Genomic DNA, 15354 nt, shown 5'->3' on the forward strand with positions numbered 1-15354 from the left:
ACGGTTTGTACAATTTTGAGTCATGGCACCAAATAGGTGTTACTGGCTAGATGAGGAGACCTCCGTTCTTGTCTTCTGGGGGGGCTGGGGGGAAGAGAGGGGAGACTGCCTGTAATTACTTCTTTAGTGTTCTGCCCTACCAGGCTGTGAGAGGAGGGATACGTGTTCATTTTTTCGGTCCCAGTCCCTGGCATCTGAGGATTTCATTTGTGTTTGTTGAATGATTAGTAAATGAATTGCAACCTCTCTTGGCCTCTCCTTCTGTTTGTGTAAAATGGTAGTGATGAAAATGGGGACAACATGGTATCTGAGGCACTAAGTTAAGGGGTCAGTGCTTCAGCAAAGTGGTAAAAGATATAATGGAATTCTTTTTCTATTGCAGAGATTTTCTTTAAGGAAGAAAGTAAAGTAATTGAGGGTAGAGAGAATGGCTGTTCCTGTAATGATGACTGAACACAAATGACAGTGACTCACAGGAGACTCATAGAGGCAGATGTGTTGGAGTAAAAAAAAAAAATGTAGCATTGTCTTGCATAATTTTTTATTCCTCTGTGTTCTTGTCATTTTAGCTGTAAAATCTGAGACTGAGAAATGTTGCATCAGCCCTGAACTTTATTGAGAAAATCAGATGCTGATGCAAGTGTTTTGGACTACTAGTGCCTTCTGAGTAAGTCCCTTTAAAACAGGAACTGTTGGGGATCATTTTGGAAAGTAGTTGTTGAGGGTGGTGTATAGGAGAAAAAGGCATTGTTTTCTGGGGGAAGGGAGATGGTGTCCCAGAAGTCAGAGGGGCGTCTTCTCTGAAATGCTGAGTCTCTAGGAAGCCACTCCTTGGCTATAGGACAGACACATACAGAGAGTCTAGAGTAGACAGCCTTTGGGTTGGAAGAGGCAAGACCTTCGTAGGTAGGGGTTTGGGCTGACACTTGCTAGTCGTGTGACATTGGTTGGGCGAGTCAGAACCTTTTTAAAAATGTATATATTTAAAAAATATATATATGTATATATATTGATTACAGAGAGGAAAGGAGAGGGAGAGAGAGATAGAAACATCCATGATGAGAGAGAATCATTGTTCGGCTGCTTCCTGCACGCCCCACACTGGAGTTCAAGCTCGCAACCTGGGCATGTGTCCTGACCGGGAATCGAACTGTGACCTCCTGGTTCATAGGTTGACACTCTACCACTGAGCCACGCCAGCTGGGCATTTAACCTTTTTGATGTTTAGTTTTGTCAACTGTAAATGGGTTAATAAATGCCTACCCTACTCACCTCTCGAGGTTGTTACCATGAACAAATGAAGTAATCTTTCTGAAGTATTTGTAAAGTGCATTCCTTCTTCTGTCTGCTTACTCCCTGGTGACATGTGTACAAAGGGTTAAACACATTAAGATGTTGCCAAAACCGGTTTGGCTCAGTGGATAGAGCGTCGGCCTGCGGACTCAAGGGTCCCAGGTTCGATTCCGGTCAAGGGCATGTACCTTGGTTGTGGGCGCCTCCCCAGTGGGGGGTGTGCAGGAGGCAGCTGATCGATGTTTCTCTCTCATTGATGTTTCTAACTCTCTCTCCCTCTCTCGTCCTCTCTGTAAAAAATCAATAAAATATATATTAAAAAAAAAAAAAAAAAAAAAAAAAAAGATGTTAGTATTGCAAGTCGGCTAATTTCTGACCATTGTTCCTTTGGTTTATCAGCCCCGAGAAACAAGAATTTATAGCAGAAAGTTTTAAGTTACCTATGATTTAGGCTTTATGGACTGGAGAGGGAAAGATTTTGTCAAATGAGAAGCAGAGCAGCCAAAAGGACGATGGGACCACATGGTTACCACCAGAAAAGCATGTTGGGGTGACCAACTGGCAGAAAGGGTGCAAGCTGGTAGGTGATTCTGGGCCTGACTGGTTTGAATGATTTTATTTTCACTTTTATGGAACACAGTGAGTTTAGCGTCAGAAAATAGACCAGGCCTCTGCCGCAAGGAAATGAAGGTTCTATAAAATCAGAAAGGACAGTGTTAGAGAGAGGATGTGTTTAGCCTTCAGGGGGTGGGAGGAAAGGGAAGGACTTTCCAAACAGAAGGAATTCTGGTAAGAAGCCATTTGGATAAATGGTGGGAAAGTCTGGGAGGACTAAGAGAGAAGACAAGGAAAATCTGTAAGTTCTTGGCTGCACGAAAAGGAAAACTTTTAAAGCCAGTTGACTGAAAAAATGCTTACTTAGCTGAAATAGAAACCAGAGGACACGGCCAGTTTTGGGGAGGGTTGTTATCAAAGATGCACATCCGATTTTTGCTGGCCAGTATGCCGTGGTGTGATAGCTCAGTCTCACTTTTCTCCTTTTTAAATATTCTTCTCCGAGGTTGCTCTGAATCGGGGCCTATTTTCCTTGTATTTAGTGCCTTTTGTTCTCGAGATACAAAAGATAATTTTAGAGATATTTAAGGCATAACAGAAAAAAATTCTAAATCTGTGGAGCAGATAAGATTACATGTTAAGATCTTTACTGAAAATGGATCTCTCCTTGAACCTTTGACTTTAGAAACTGCATTCCTGCGCCGTTTGTTTATTCCACAATACTCATTCATTTGACAAAAATGTAGTGAGCGCCTACCGAGGCCGTGCCAGGCGCGTGCGGGGGACGCGGGGGTGAACTAGACAGCGCCTGCTCTTGCGGAGCTTTGTTCGTCTCCCATTTTACAAAGCGTAGGCAGGTGACCCAGGATCTTCATCTGTCACAACACCAATGGTTTGGAAGCTCCTCTTGTGGTTTGGTTTATTGAGCTTCAGCTTCTTAGTCAGTGACCTTTTTTCATAGTGTTTAAAATTTTATTCATACATTACCAGAATACGGTTAACCTAAAGACATTCAAACCTGTAAAGAATTTTTGTGAATTTATTTGAGCCAGACTGTCGACAAATGCCGGAAAGCAGAACCTCAACGAATTGAGATAATGCTCCAGAGAATGGAGGGTTACATCTATATTTACATATTGCAATCAAAGGTTACATGAAATCCATTGGTGATAGACTAGAGAGGCGGGAGAAAGCAAAGCAGAGGGGCAGGGGAGGGGGAGGAACCCCTGGGATTGGATAAAAAGTAAAATGATAGACACATATTTAGGTGGGTGCAGGAACAATTAACATGATAATGAAGGTATTTGTGGTATCTGTCCTGGCGCCCAGGTACATTAGGTTGTGCCCCAGGGGCTCCAGAAAAAGAGTAGTTACAAGTTACCCAGACATTTCAAGGGTATGTTATCATAGATGCAAAAAGACAGATGGGCTCAGTTAAGGTAAAGGTTGACCTTGTCAGTGAAGATACCGGCCTAGGACGTAACTGCCCACCATAACTGCTTTTAGTTAAAGTTTAATTTCAGACCATCCTTTGTGGTTACTTTAGGTCTCTGAGTTTGTAAGACTGCCATGTAGGCCTCCCCTGAGCTTGTCAGGTCAGCATGTGGCCCCTTTCGTCCACAATACCTATTCAACATGTGATGCCAGTTGTCCCCAGATCCAGTTCAGTACCAGAATCTTTCTGGTCTTCCCTTTGGGATACTATTTGGAAGTTTTTTAGAATTCCAATTTATACTGAATACTTTAAAAGTTGTTTTTTTGTTTCTTTAATTAAAATGTTTGGAAACAGCCACCCTGTGTACACAGCTTCCATATGGATTGTGATCTTGTTCAGATGCAGACAGTATGGGAGTTAACTTGTAGCACTTCCATACATTATAATAAAATAATAATAGTTCTTTTCTGGCAAGCTAATCAATCGTCTTCTCCTTGGTTATGTAATTTTCCTCACTTGTCCTTTAAACCTGGAATGGATGCAGTCAGAAAACTGAGTTGGAAGCTTTTAGAGACTGGTCATTTAGAAATTGTAAGTAATCTCTTCCAATTGAAGAAGATAATTTTTTGCAGCCAGATTTAGGGCTTGATGATTCTTAAGCCTCATATATCACGTCTTTTGAGGGTTATCCCAATAGAAAGGTTTCATGTGGTAGGAATACACATAAGAAGCTGGCTATCGTTACTAGTAGGAGATGTGGGATTCTGGGGCTGAAGTTTATTTTATGTGAAAGGTAGTTATATGTTTTGCTCCCTAGGGGAATCATGGGAACAGCCACCCTGTGTACACAGCTTCCATATGGATTGTGATCTTGAGATTGTCCAAAATACAGAATTTTGATTTAGGGTCCAAATGAGGCTGTTTGGAGCAAGTAATACAAACCCACTGCAGGCAGGTTCTTTTTCAAGCTGCTAGAGGTTTCCGGCGGCTTCCTGTGAAGTGAAGCTCTTTGCCCGGCCGCATGGCTCAATGGTTAAGCCTCGACCAGGGGGTTGGGGTTTGATTTCCGGTCAGGGCACATGCCCACGTTTTGGGTTCGATCCCCAATGCCAGGCGTGCAGGAGGCAGCCAATTAATGATTCTCTCTCATCATTGATGTTTTCTATCTCCCTTTCCCTTCCTCTCTGAAATCAATAAAAATATATTAAAATAGAAAGAAAGAAAGAAATGAAGCTCCTTTACGTTCCAGCCTTTGGCATCCTGAAAATGAGAGACCTGGACCCGAACATTGTTTTAGAACTCAGAAGTGCTTACGCGTTCGGGATGTTGTGGGAGGGCGAGCAATAGGATTTCTCATTGTTTTTCCCCTTGCCCTGGAAGTCCTTGTCAGTGACTTCTTTCATGAACGACATGCACTTGGAAGGGGGAAATGAAGGTGTGACTTCTTTCCAGAGGAGGTAACAGGGGCCCATCATTTTCAGTGTGACACTTGACTGAGGACTACAGGACACGCACTTACTGGGTAAATACTTGGACTGCAGGAGGGGAAGAGTTTGTACAGATTGACCATTTGTCTCCGGCTGATCTTGCTGACTACCAAATTCATGGAAGGTCTGGCTGCTTCTGGCTGAGGATCAAGCTATCGTGTTGCTTCCTGCTTACTCACTAACGGGGTGCAGTTGAGAGCAAAAGGGAATTCCATTGTCATTGTTGTCTTCAGATGATCAAGATGGCCAAGAGAGTACTCTTCTGTTTATTAACCTGTTAGTTTGGGGAATTCTTCCTGGAAAGTTTTCTTTTTTTTTTTTTAACAGCTTTGTGCAATGCACATACTATTCATTTTACCCATCTTACCTTATCATAGACAAATATGCAAATTGACCACACCTTCGCTATGCCCAAGCCACGCCCATCAACCAAGCCACGCCCACCAGGAGACCGTTGCAGGGACGTTGGGGTGTGGCCTTGGGCACCAGCGGGGAGCCTGCACGGATCACAGGCAACGACCAGGGGGTTGGCTCCTACGATCCATAGCAGGGTCGCTGGGTGCAGCCGAGCCCAAGGCCAGGAAAGCCTCCGCCCGAGGCTTTCCCGGCCTTGGGCACCAGCGGGGAGCCTGCATGGATCGCAGGAAACCACTGGGGGTCGGCTCCTGCGATCGGTAGCAGGGACGCTGGGTGCGGCCGAGCCCAAGGCCACCGCCCAGGGCCAAGCCCCGACCCTGAAAGAAGGCAGAAGGCGGTGGCCACAGCCAAGGCCTGTGTCCCTGGTGCCGGCAGAAAACTGGTGCAGGCAGCCAGGTGAATGAAGGTCTATTGCACGAATCTTCGTGCAAACGGGCTACTAGTTTAAGATAAACACCTCAATGGCTTTTAGTATATTCACAGAGTTCTGTATCTTATCACCATAATCAATTTTATAACATTTTTATTACTCTGAAAAGGAACCTTGAGCCCTTTACCTTTACCCTGGAAAGTTTTATAACATTGCAAGGTGCTAAACTCAGGATATATTCTAAGCACAGGGTCTTTAGCTCTTCAGATCTGCTCCTTTAAGGATCTTATCAGAGGGACAAATTCTCCATGAGCACTCATATACATGTTTCTGTAAGCTCTCAGAACCTCACTGACCTAAAACCTGCTCTTCGGCTCTGGATCGCTGTTGGGAAAATTATTAAGAACTGTAAACTTGGAGAATTACTTATTTTAGTTGGTGAGATAAGTGCATTTTAATGTGTACACAACCACAGATACCCTACTTGATGAAAATGCTATACTTAGAACAGCAGGTGAATTCTGTCCTGTTGGTGAAAAATTGCTATAGGTTGCAGCTTGCCTAGTGCATGGGTGTGCGTGCCTAGCTGACTTCAGAGTGCTGGGAAGCACCCACTGACCCAGCAGGACATAGGGAATGGCTGGGAGGTGACTGACGCCTTCAGAATGCTGCTTCCTGGGAAAGGCACGGTGTTCTCTATAGCCCAGCTACTTCCTTTCCCCGAAGTGGACGTGTATGTACCTGAGCCCTAGCCAGGGTTCCGCCTGCTTGTCACCGCACCTCTGTCTGTGAGATCTAAACAAGGCTGCCCACATTTCTTTGACATGGCTCATCAAAAACAAGTCATTTCTCTCCTCGTTAATTCAGTTGAGGCTTTTTTCTGGTGGCGGAGAAGGGGATGAATGGAGTGTTGGTATGGCAGAATCCTGTATGTAAAAATATCTAAGAACCCCCTGCAGAGGTGAAAAGGAAAAGCAGTGTTCAATCCAGGGCCTTCCTTTGAGCCGGCCCTTCCCCCCCCCCCCCCGGTGACAAGTGATTCCTGGACAGGGACTCATTGCACTTTAGCACACATGCACACGTATGCAGGCACATACGTGCATGCACCCTTTCCTGTTTGCCCAAACAGAGGGAACTGAAGCCTGAATTGGGCCTGCTCACACTAGACCTTTAGTGTCAGGCCAGGGATTGGGCCAGCTGGGCAGCACCCACTGACCCAGCAGGACACAGGGAGTGGCTGGGAGGTGACTGACGCCTTCAGAATGCTGCTTCCTGGGAAAGGCAAGGTGTTCTCTATAGCCCAGCTACCTCCTTTCCCCGAAGTGGACGTGTATGTACCCCGGGGTTGGACAGTTTCCTCTGTGTCTGTGTCAGAAAGCCTCTAAGGTGCTGGCAACATTAGCAAGCACTTGTGAAGAGTGTGCTGTGTGCCAGGCACTGTGCTGTGGGTTACAATAGAAGATGAATGAAACGGAGCTTACAGAGGTGGCAGACACCTGAACCAGAGGTGATGGAGGGTTGAATGCGCTGCTGGTCTGCCTGGGAGCAGTGAGGGCGCTGTGGGAATAGCTCCCTCCACCCAGGACCCCTGGGTTTAGGGAATTAGAACAGGTTTACAGCTTTTCAGAGGACATGTTGTAAATCCCCATTACCCCTGTTTTTCTTTTCTTTAAAAAAAAAAAAGGCATATGTTTTTCTTTTCTTTAAAAAAAAGAAAGACATATATATTTGTTTGTTTTCCTTTTTTCTATGTGAGATTGTTGATCTTGAGCCTGCAGGGAGCAAGCTGGCTCCAGACTTCTCCAAGTCCACATTTCTTTGCCTCCAATTCTTACGTGTCCAAAGACAGGGAACCACAGACGCACCTTTGTAGGAGGGTTTAATATATATTTTTTATTGATTTCAGAGAGGAAGGGAGAGGGAGAAACCTCAATGATGAGAGAGAATCATTGATCAGCCGCCTCCTGCATGCCCTGCACTGGGAACCGAGCCCTGCAACCCAGGCATGTGCCCTGACGGGGAATCGAACCGTGACCTCCTGGTTCATAGGTCGATGCTCAGCCGCTGAGCCACACCAGCCAGGCCCCCTGTTTCTCTTTAACTTACAAACTCCTTTCATTGTTATACTGATTGAACCCCCGCCCCTCCCCCCGCCTACCCCCAGGGAAATTATTTTAAATCTAAAAAGTATTTTATTCAGATCAGTGCATTATTAAAACTTATATTAATGTGTGGGATCTGAATTATAAAGTTTTTACATTATTAAAGACATTAAGAATTGTGACAAGATGACTACAACTTAAGGCACTGACAAGGAGCATTTCAGACTATTTGCAGAATTACCACTTTGACGATGATTCTACTTCTCATATTTCTAACTTCTCACTAACTCATGTTTTGCTTTTGGCATTCCTTAAGCCTGCCTTTAGTCATGGTCCATTGTGGGTGTACATGAAATCATATATGACAGAGAGCAAAGTCAATTAAAAAACTGTGTAATGGTCAAAACCATGATAAACCAACTGAATCATGACCACGCTCTTTTGATCTCCCTGACCCTTCCCCAACTTCCTGAGAGCATACTTGAGGCTGTTAGTCTCAGTTAAAGGGAGAGAATATTTCTTAATTCTCACCCAAGGACACTTTTCCATTGATTTTTTTTTTTTTTTTTAAGAGAGAGAGTGGGAGAGGGAGAGACTCGGAGAGACACATCGATTGGTTGCCTCCTGCATGCATCTGACCAGGGCTGGGGATTGAGCCTGCAACCGAGACATGTGCCCTTGTCCGAAATTGAACCCGGGACTCTTCGGTCCTCAGGCCAACCCTATGTCCACTGAGCCAAACCAGCTAAGGGCAAAGTGGGAAAATATTTAAATAATTCACTTTATTGACAGATTTTTTTTAAAGTAGAAATAAAATAGAAACCCCATAGGCATTAACACATAAATCCTGAAATACCTTTCAGAGCCTCTAGTTGTCCATCGTGTTCTAAACTGTTACTGACCCACCAGACGCTAACTTGGGTGACCATTTTCTCAGTTCTCCCGTCCTGGCTGCATAGGAATGGAGTTAATTTCATACAGTGGAGGCCTTAGGGTAGTGCTGTCCAGTGGAAACATAATGCAAATCACTTACATAATTTTTTTTTAATTTCTTTATTGATTAAGATGTCACATATTTGTCCTCATCCCCCCATTCCCATCCCACACCCCTCCCCACGGATGCCCCAACCCCCAGTTGAACTTAACTGTTGGGGTTGGGGCATATGCATGCACACAAGTCCTTTGGTTGATCTCTCCCCCCTCCTCCCAACCTCCCCTATCCTCCCTCTGAGGCCCGATAGTCCAATCGATGCCTCCTTGTTTCTGGTTCTGTTCTTGTTCCTCAGTCTATGTTGTTCATCATTTCCCCTAGATGAGTGAGATCATATGTCACTAGATATATACTTATAAGAACTGAATGTGAGATGAGCAATAATAGTTATGCTGACAGGCAAATGAATCAGTCTGTAGTGAGTTTCTTTCTGGACCAACAGTTCTTTTGAGACCCAATTTCAATGTCCACCAATTCCTTATGTGTACATGTCAGCACTGACCCCTCAGCTCTGGATGGTGGACAAATGGTGGTAACGGAGGTCTGACTCCCTCTGGTTTGGTCTCGGGGCACGGCTTCACCCGGACTAAGGGGCACGTGGCCTCACCCAGACCCAAGGGGCGCGTGGCCTCACCCGGGCCCAGGGACCCAGCCACACCCGGGTCCAGGGGCGCGTGGCCTCTCCCAGACCCAGGGGCGCGTGGCCTCTCCCGGACCCAGGGGCGCGTGGCCTCACCAGGACCAAGGTGCGCGAGGCCTCACCCGGATCCAGGGACACATGGCCTCACCCGGACCCAGGGGCGTGTGGCCTCTCCCAGACCCAGGGGCGCGTGGCCTCACCCAGACCCGGGACCCAGCCTCACCCGGATCCAGGGACACATGGCCTCACCCGGACCCGGGGGCGCGTGGCCTCTCCCAGACCCAGGGGCACGTGGCCTCACCTGAACCTAGGTGCACAAGGCCTCACCTGGATCCAGGGACACATGGCCTCACCTGGACCCAGGGGCGCGTGGCCTCTCCCATACCCAGGGGCACGTGGCCTCACCCAGACCTGGGTGCGCGAGGCCTCACCCGGACCCGGGACCCAGCCTCACCTGGATCCAGGGACACATGGCCTCACCCGGACCCAGGGGCGCGTGGCCTCTCCCAGACCCAGGGGCACGTGGCCTCACCCGGACCTAGGTGCGCGAGGCCTCACCCGGATCCAGGGACACATGGCCTCACCCGGACCCGGGGGCGCTTGGCCTCTCCCAGACCCAGGGGCGCGTGGCCTCACCTGGACCTAGGTGCGCGAGGCCTCACCCGGATCCAGGGACACATGGCCTCACCCGGACCCAGGGGCGCGTGGCCTCACCCGGGCCTAGGTGCGCGAGGCCTCACCCGGATCCAGGGACACATGGCCTCACCCGGACCTAGGGGCGTGAGGCCTCACCTGGATCCAGGGACACATGGCCTCACCCGGACCTAGGTGCGTGAGGCCTCACCTGGATCCAGGGACACATGGCCTCACCCAGACCCGGGGGCGCGTGGCCTCTCCCAGACCCAGGGGCACGTGGCCTCACCCGGACCCGGAACCCAGCCTCACCCGGATCCAGGGACACATGGCCTCACCTGGACCCGGGGGCGTGTGGCCTCACCCGGGCCTAGGTGCGAGAGGCCTCACCCGGATCCAGGGGCGCGTGGCCTCTCCCAGACCCAGGGGCGTGTGGCCTCACCCGGACCTGGGTGCGCGAGGCCTCACCACTTACATAATTTAGAATTTTCTAGTAGCCACATTTAAAAATTAAAAAGAAACAGGTGAAATTAATTTAAAGAATATAACCTATTGTGCCCAAAATATTATCATTTCAACAGGTAGTCAATCTAAAAATTATTAATATGTTTTATGTTCACTATGTTGTACAAAATTTTTGAAATCATGTATATTTTACATTTACAACATATCTCATTGGACTAGTGCTCAATAGCTTTTGGCGACTATATTGGACAGCACAGATATAGACATGAAAAATATGGAAAGAGATTCATTTGATATTTTAAGTAGAAATAAAGCAAATCATAACTGTTTAATATGCTTACATTTTTATAAAATATCTGTGTTTATATCTATGTTTATATCTGCAAATAAGTATCTATAACTGTACTGTCCAGTACTGACCTCACTAGACTACTTTAAGTTAATAAAATTTTAAATTCAGTCCCTTGGTGGTGCTAGCCAGATGTTCATAGTGGCCGCCATGTTGGACATCACAGCCTTAGGTCATTCCTGCCTTCTAACCGCTGAACCGATGGGGAGAGGCTGAGCTAGAGAGGCCCTGCTAGCCCTGCCCCGGTGGGGCTTTGGTCCACTGAGACCAGAGCCTCCATGGCTTTTAACAGGAAGACACAGGAGGGAGGCTCACTTACTGTGCAGCTGTGGTTAAATTTTAACAGGAGCATAATGTGGGAGCAAAACAACCTCCTCCAAGAGCCTGTTCCATTTTGGCACAGCTGACATGAACGGCCGTTCAAATTGCTGAGTACTCCATAACCCCGATGTCTCCTTCAGGCACATTCATATAAAAACGCTCCTTTCTGCTTCTTCAGACCCCGCCTAATGTTCACGGCGGCTTATTTAACACGGTGAGGAGAGCATTGTTTCCTTATTTGCAACAGCCTCTACGCAGTGCCAGGTCACATTCCGCCCAGGTTTGCAGACAGCAGTCTGCGTGCGTGTGGTAGGAGGAGGGTTACAAAGTGCAGGGGTGTTGAAGTCAGGAGACTGAGCCAGGCGGGGTTCTGAGAGCTTACAGCGATTTAGGTCATATTACCTCCTCCCCGCCCCCCCCCCCCCCCAAAGGGTTCTTGTCTGCATCCGCCCCTCACTCTCTCCAGCTTCTTCCTGACTTGATGGACTGGTTCTGCCTGTTTAGCTTACCTTTGTTCATCAAGATGAGAGGGTATATGATGTGAAAGCATTCTGCCCAAGGCCGCAAAATGTAGGAACTGCTGTGCCCTGAGCCACACAGGCCCCTGGTAAAGTCCATTGTTATCACTCAGCCAGTATACTTGTTTAAGGCATTTACTCTCTTTGAGCCTTGGGGTTCTTGTAAAAGAGAGACAGTGACACCTCCAAGCATTGCTAGGAGATGCAATAAGCTGAAGGCTAGAGTAAGTGCTCCGTGAACAGTTACTGCCCTGAGCTCTGAGGGGATACACGGCAGCAGGGCACAGAGTCAGTCACATGGCTGCTTATGAATGGGAACTAGTGTCTCAGGAGAACACTGACATTTTTGGCTTATGTAGAATAAATTTATGTGTAGACTCTCCGTGATCCTTAGTGACGGCGACTGGTTCTACTACAGATTACTGAAACCAGTAGGGACTCCCCTCACTTGACTTGAACTCATAGTTTCAAGCTTTTTTCCCACCAAATTTTTTAAATGTATTTTTATTGATTTCAGAGAGGAAGGGAGAGGGAGAGAGAGCTAGAAACATCCATGATGAAAGAGAATCATTGATTGACTGCCTCCTGCACACCCCCTACTGGGGATCGAGCCCGAAACCTGGGCATGTGCCCTTGACTGGAATCGAACCTGGGACCCTTCAATCCGCAGGCCAGCGCTCTATCCACTGAGCCAAACCGGCTAGGGCTCCCACCAAATGGTGTACCACCCCTGATGCCAGTGGAAGGGTTAATTTACTTGACTTTCATTTCCCGGTTTCCTGGTCTCCGCGGTAAAAGTGCTGATGAGTCGGAAAATGACTAAACAGTTCCCTCACCCAAAGGAAGAAAGCCGATCGTTTGCATTTGTCATTGATAATACACGGTGTTCTTACCAAGCTCGGATCATCTCAATCCTTATCACTCAGAAGCCCTTATGTTAAAGTAGTGTGCTTTATTTTTATTTTTTAAAAATATTTTTATTGATTTCGGAGAGGAAGGGAGAGGGAGAGATAGAAATATCAATGATGAGAGCATCATTGATTGGCTGCCTCCTCCAAGTCCCTCTCTGGGGACCGAGCCTGCACCCCAGGCATGTGCCCTGACTGGGAATCGAACAGTTGACCTCCTGGTTCATAGGTTGATGCTCAACTACTGAGCCATGCCGGCCAGGCTAAAGTAGCATGTTTTAAATCACATGTGTAGCAAACCAAGGAACTTTTTAAAAACTTGTTTTTCCTGGTTAGAAAAATAATATATGCTCATTGAGGATATCCTGAAAAATATAGAAAAATTAGCTAAGAGAATTTAAGCAACACGTAATTTTTATCGCCAGAGACAACAACTTACCATTTGATGTAATTCCCTCTTCCTGTCAAAGTTATCACAGAATTTTTTATCCTTTTTGTTATATTTAACATGATAGCATAACACCTTTCCCCATGTAATAAAACATTCTTTTAAAACACCTTCTTATAGGCTTGCCTATTCTTCCACTAAATGGATAAACCATAAGTAACTTACAGTTCCTCTGTTGTTGATGCCCAGGTTATTTGAGGGGCAGGCTTTTTATTTATTTATTTATTTATTATTATTATTATTTTAAATTCCATACTGGATGATTAAGAGACTGTGTTTTTTTAAAATATATTTTATTGATTTTTTTACAGAGAGGAAGGGAGAGGAATAGAGAGCTAGAAACATCGATGAGAGAGAAACATCGACCAGCTGCCTCCTGCACACCCCTCACAGGGGATGTGCCCGCAACCAATGTACATGCCCTTACTGGAATCGAACCTGGGACCTTTCAGTCCGCAGGCGGATGCTCTATCCACTGAGCCAAACCGGTTTCGGCAAGGGGCAGGCTTTTTAATGAGCCCACTTTGAAAGTGGTGCAGAGCTGGGACAGTAGAGGCTGGAGGAGGGGCACTCCCTGTTAGAAACCAGACTGATGAAAAGGATTCCCATGTTCAAAGAGAATGGCTGCTTTTTGTTATTCCCCGGCTCCTCTGAGCACTGCTGCTGTCTCCGGTGCTTGCTGGTTAAAGCCGTGATGCAGTCCCTGCAGACACCTGGTGTTTGCTGATTTCTTAGCAGAGAAGTTACAGAGCTGGCCTTTGTGCCAGCTGCTCTAAATACACGATCTCATCCGATGGTCCCCACAACCCTGCGGAAAGGTATGATTTTGTAGGTGAATAAACAGTCAGGTCTCTGTCAGTGGGAAGCTGGTGCCCTTTCCCTTGGGGACTTGTGAGATGGTATGGGGAGGGGGGCACGTTGTGGGTGATGGGCACACAGTGACCAGCTCCTCCTTCAAGCTCTTGGTGGCCTGTCTTTGGGGCAGTGGCAAATGGGGGTGGGTAGAGAGGTGACCCCAGGAGAGGTGCGCTTCAGTCCTGGGAGGTACTGGGGCTGGTGCCAGCTGAGGGCACTGGGGAAGGGGAGCTGGCCACCGGAGCTGCCAGGGCCCACATAGAAATCATTCTTTCGCCGAAACCGGTTTGGCTCAGTGGATAGAGCGTCGCCTGCGGACTCAAGGGTTCCGGGTTCGATTCCGGTCATGTACCTTGGTTGCGGGCACATCCCCGGTAGGGGGTGTGCAGGAGGCAGCTGATCGATGTTCTCTCTCATCAATGTTTCTGACTCTCCCTCTCTCTTCCTCTCTGTAAAAAAATCAATAAAATATATTAAAAAAAAAAAAAAAAAAAAAAAAGAAATCATTCTTTCCAACCAGATCGGAGTTTGTGTGTTTGGCTGTCTTTTTGAGCAGTCACATATGTGGTGAGTGGCTCACTGTGTCTGTTTCTACACTTATAGGGTGTTGGCGCAAGGGATGGGAGGATTATTGAACAAGTGAAGATTACATTTCATTTCTAATTACTATTTAATTGAACCTCATATGGTTGAAGGTTTTTCTTTTATTGCTTGGTTGTAAGATGGAATACTGGGTTCCCATCTTACAAATTATGTAATTTGCTTTGGTGTCATTTAAAGGTCGTGGTACTGCAGAATGCTACAGGAACTGCTCTTTAAAGTGCTGTATCCATTCTGTGGTCCTGTCTGAGGTCAGAAGAGTTTGTGATGCTGCTCTGCAGTATTTCTCTCGCTGGAACATGGGCTGTCTTTGAAGTCGGTGTGGAGACTAGCCCCCCAGCAGGGCAGGAGCCTGTCCCACAGAGAAGGGCATTGACTTCAAAAGGCCGGAAGAAGGGAGAGGACTGAGCCACGGGGGGTAGGGCCCTGCATCGCCCTGCAGGAATCAAAGCATGCTTGTGCTGTGTTCCTTGTCCCTTCTGTGAGCACAGATTAGAAACTGGAGAATTTGTTTTGCATAAACTTAAAGCACACGGTTCTATGATCCCTACAGTTAGATTTCAAATGAAGTTTATTTTAGTCGAAAAGGAGATACACTTGGCTTCCCTCACCTGCCACAATGTAGGTCAAGATAATGGTGATTCTTCAGATGCCTTTAATATCCTTAATGTTTTCGTTGGTTTTGGGGGTCAGGTTTTGCACATTATTGGACTGAACAGCAATTAAAGTTAAGCATAGGTACATTTCAGCACTGAGAATCTGCAGGTAAGACAATGATAAATAGTGAATGTTTAGCAGATCAAGGAGTAATCATGAATTCTAAGTGAGATATTAAGGACCGTCAGCAGCCAGGCTGGTGGCCAGGGAGCTGAGCACAAGTCCTGCAACTGAGAACATCCTTAGAAACCTTGCTGCCCTGCAGGGTGATGCTGCCCACTGCAGTTGTGCTGGGTGACTCTGGGTTTGG

General features: G+C 46.9%; 1 protein-coding gene and 1 non-coding gene across 6 annotated transcripts in view; one reads left to right on the plus strand and one right to left on the minus strand.

The window, feature by feature from the left end:
• PXK (PX domain containing serine/threonine kinase like) overlaps positions 1 to 15354 on the plus strand; it is an 82445-nt gene that overhangs the window by 3108 nt on the left and 63983 nt on the right. The window lies entirely within an intron of this gene.
• Positions 7305 to 7435, minus strand: LOC114233323 (small nucleolar RNA SNORA38). Its single transcript, XR_003619475.2, has one exon. It is a non-coding gene; the product is annotated as a small nucleolar RNA SNORA38 (small nucleolar RNA).

This window comes from Eptesicus fuscus, chromosome 18, assembly GCF_027574615.1.
Source record: "Eptesicus fuscus isolate TK198812 chromosome 18, DD_ASM_mEF_20220401, whole genome shotgun sequence".
NCBI lineage: Eukaryota > Metazoa > Chordata > Mammalia > Chiroptera > Vespertilionidae > Eptesicus > Eptesicus fuscus.